Source organism: Rhagoletis pomonella, unplaced genomic scaffold (genome assembly GCF_013731165.1).
Source record: "Rhagoletis pomonella isolate Grant_MI unplaced genomic scaffold, Rhpom_1.0 Rhpom_scaffold_00004, whole genome shotgun sequence".
Taxonomy (NCBI): Eukaryota; Metazoa; Arthropoda; class Insecta; order Diptera; family Tephritidae; genus Rhagoletis; species Rhagoletis pomonella.
This window is the reverse complement of record NW_023458558.1, coordinates 61,010,872-61,015,189: the sequence shown is the minus strand read 5'-3', so window position 1 is coordinate 61,015,189 and position 4,318 is coordinate 61,010,872.

Genomic DNA, 4,318 nt, shown 5'->3' with positions numbered 1-4,318 from the left:
GGTGCAAGTAGAGGAAAGAAAATAGTGCTTTTTAAATTAAATGGATTAAATAGATTTTGTTACTGGCGTATATCTATATATATATACATACATGCATATACATATGCATACTTCATTCATGCTCCGTATTTATTTAATTTGGACACTGAAAGTGTATTCCTGCTTTTTTGAACCAGGGATGGAAAATAATCATTATTTTTTAGATTTAAATTAAAAATTTTTTAGGTATCCACTGGGAAAATAGGTAAGTACCACCTGCTGAAGGGTCATATATAAGTACTACCCAGGTAATTTCAGGAGCTAAACTCTTATCAAAAAGGCCTTTCTTTCCTTTTTCCTTAATTTTGTGTATGGAGTGGCACAAATTGAAGGGCCTCTGCTTTCGCTACTCAAAAAAGAGCTTTCAGAAGGGCTTTTGTAGGACGCCTGAAGAAGTTCTTTTAAAATTTTTTCTTAATTCATAAAAATCATACTTCTTTAAGGAATTTATTTATGGTTCATATCAAAAAGTTTTATTTAGACTTTAAATGCCTATTTGTAATGCTAAGTAATAAAAACATTTATTTAAGTACATTCGCGTAAAGTGTAAATAGGAAAAACCTTTCTAGGAAGCATGCAGGGAAGCAGATTATATGGCAGCCCTATTGTAAAGTGGCTGGGAAGTATGTATGTATGTCTGATACAAATTTTACACAACACATGTATTTGAATGATGCTCTGTACATTACAATTCATAATCATGTTTTCACCTAATCATAAAAAATTTATGAATCGAAGCGCCCAACATTGTAAAACGCCTTCTATTTTTAAATCGCCATTTGTTTACTTTTTTGTGTTGTAAATAAAAATTATTTGTCATTTCAACAGAAAATAATTAAAAATTAATGACAAGGGTTTATGCAGGGTGCGGTAGCATGCAGAAGTCGAGTCGTTATGCATTCGGCATGTCGAAACGATTACTCCACTAAGATTAGGCGCGTATGTGCGGAGTGCCTAAGGCTCCATTGTTGGAATATTTTGTGATAAACGTTTCCAAACTCGCCTTCGTCTCTGACATCAATAAATCAAAAACTGGGTAGTTGGTAAAAACAAATTTAAAATAAGACGTAATCATACGACCTTTTCAACAATTCAAGTAAGTACTCGATAATTTGCCGATACTGAGTGGGTATCGATACTATCAGACTTTAGGGTAGCAGTACTCATTAGAGTGATACCTTAGTGGTATCGATTGAACCCTAGTCGCAAAGAATTTCCAAATTTGTTTACTTTGCCCATGAAGTATCTCTGCGAACCACCTTCCTCAGTAAACTCAAAAAGACTGTTTAATGCATCGAGTAGCATTTATGTTGAAAATAGAAATAGGTTCTTTCTTGACCGGTTGCGGAAATGCTTCTTTTCATAATGAAAAACATATAAATATTTAACTCTTAATCACTAATTAGGTACTAACGAATTTGATTATAAAAATTTAAAAGAAAAAATTCTGAACAAGCTTTTTAAATTGAATCTCCTATAATTGAAATCCGGAAATCCGGCCAGATTTAAGCCAGTATCCGGCCAGATAGTAGGATAAAAGAAAAAAGACCGGATTCCGGATATCTACCGGATACCCGGCACATCCCTAATAATTTCTTTCGAGTAAAAAGGTAAAAATTAATAAATAATATTATTTATTCTTAAAAAAAGATAAAAATCAGAAAATAATAATTAAATGTTGATTAATATTTTTTAACTTATAATGATTACCATCCCTGTTTTAAACTCAAAAGCTGTTGAACATTGATTTGTCTCCTATTTAGCCAAAATATACCTACATATTAATTTGGGCAGAATCGGGGATACACTGCGAATGTTAATCCCGGGATCCCGGAATCCCGGCTTTTCTTATTTGCCAAGAATCCTGTGATTTTCGGGATTTGTAATTGCTCTGGTGGCAATAACAGAAACTCCTTTTGTTGACCAGTGATGGCTATATTTCTTTTTCATTTAATAAATAATACTTTTTTATAAATGTTTAGCTCATTATACATACATATAGAAGTCAAACATGATTTAAAAAATTCAGTGAAATCTGCTTAGAGAAAAAACATGGATATCAAATTAAAAGAAAATTCCGTATAATTTGAACAGTTTCAATTTTTTGGTGCATGAGGATTGGTGAGTATTGTAAATGTCCTTTTAAAATTTTATACTTGAATATCCTTGAAATTTTCAAATATTTGTTTATGAAAAAATGATATGTTAAGGATTTATATAAACTCGATAACATCCTCGAATTTCGTCCTTCTACCTTTATTATCTTAAAAATTACCTATTTGTCCTTGTGAATCTAAAATTTTTTTTTTCTATTTTAATTCTAAAGAAATTTCCCCTTTCATTTCGTATACATATTCTTATTCTACACTGCATTGAATTTTTAAAATAATTTTTAAGATCAGATTTTTCGAAAAGATAATTTGCAGTCTAATACCATGTCCCCACCGGAGCTAACCACGTAGTTATGGCTGTTGAGTTGGTTATCCCGATAACCCACTTCATTTAGCGTAGTTTCGCCATATAAAAATGACAGCACTTAACCATTTCACTGAGATGGTTAAAATCTAACCAACTCGAAACCACGTCGAGAGTCTGATACAACCCTGTGTTTTCCCGCAATCTGTGGGTCATTAGCGTTAAAATGTAAAGAACTCGTTCCCTACTAGTGTTTGGACTCAGCTAAAATCAGATTAGATTTACTCCGGTTTTTTAAATCTTTGAAATCAAGTCCTCTACTCCGCTTGACTTCAAATCTATTCCGTTTTTTCATTCATGTTATGCCCCTCTTGGGGCCGTTTTTTGAGTGTTCACCACCGGTTTCAGTAAAAAAATTGAAAGTTAGCCAAATCTCACTGTTAAAAAGTAACTTTTTCATAGCAATGAGCCAATAAAGTAACTTCGTTATTTTTTGATGTATGGCTGTACAAATTGGCGGATGCAGAACTTTACTTAAGTTGTTAAAAAATATATGTAAAATGAAATTTATATAAAGTAGAAAAGGTTTGCTTTTTTAAAAGATGGTACTTTAACGAACTTCTTATCCTGTATAATTGAGTTATGGTCACAATATTTAAGCCATACATAATTGTAATAAGCAATCAGTTTGAGCCAAGAGCCTACTTCAAACTTTAACTCTGCAAACATACATACATATGTATTTATTTCGCATTTTTTGAAGTTCCTATTGCTATACCTTCAGAAGTATGTATATTATCGTTTTTTTTATATTGACGTGTAATGAAAGGTTTCGTAAGAAAAACTTACCCTCACTCTAATTGTATAAATGACACTCTCACCCTACTCCTAAAAACGAAAATAATTATTTTTTTTTTTTTAATTTCTTTGCAAGTTTTAAGAATATTTCCAAACTTTTAATAGTGAAATTTTTACTTTTTAAATTTGAAGGAATGTTTGTTCTTCATTCGCTGGCGACAACAAGACAAAATGGGTGAGAATCGTTGGCCTACACAAATTCAATGTTTGTCGACATTCATGGATACCTATTGCTTCTGCCAATTCGCTGGAAAGTAAAGCGCGCAATGGTTCTGGTAAATGAGTCAACGAAGATACTAAGGCTTGACCTACGCAACACAATCCTGGTGTCTCCGAATGAGACTTTAATAATAATAATAGATGGCGCTTACACATATGTTAGTGTTTACACATATGTTGGTGTTTGGCACACAAAGCGGAGGGACCTACAGTTCTACGTCGACTCCGAACGGCAATTGTATTTTTGTGAGAAGCTGTTTTTCATGGCAGAAATGCACTCGGAGGTTTGTCATTGCCTCCCGAGGGACGACCGGTGTTAAGAAAAAATATTTTTTCTATATTTTTTGCGATGTTGCTTTGACCAGGGCTTGAACCCAGGTGCTGCGGTGTGGAAGCGCGCACTGCTTACCACTACACCACAGCGGCCGACTTCGACGCAATATAATATTGGCAAACCGTATCCATGGGCTCGGTTTAGTCACTGGCGCGATGTAATTGCACACCTACGGCACTACTCATTTGATGGTGTAGATCGCATTCCTATCGAAATCGTTCAGTAGCTGCGTATACTTTTCATTCTTCCTGAGTTCGACCAGTACGAATCGCCAATTGCGACTGTGTTAGCCAATGTTTGATATTCTCATCTGCGACATAATATCTCCCGAACACTAAGGGCCAGTTTTCGAGAGCACGGCTGTGGTTTAAACTTAGTTTAAACGCCATAACCTTGAATGTTTTTTTCTGGCGTCTTTTTTTATCAAAATTATATAATTTTCCACAAACAAAT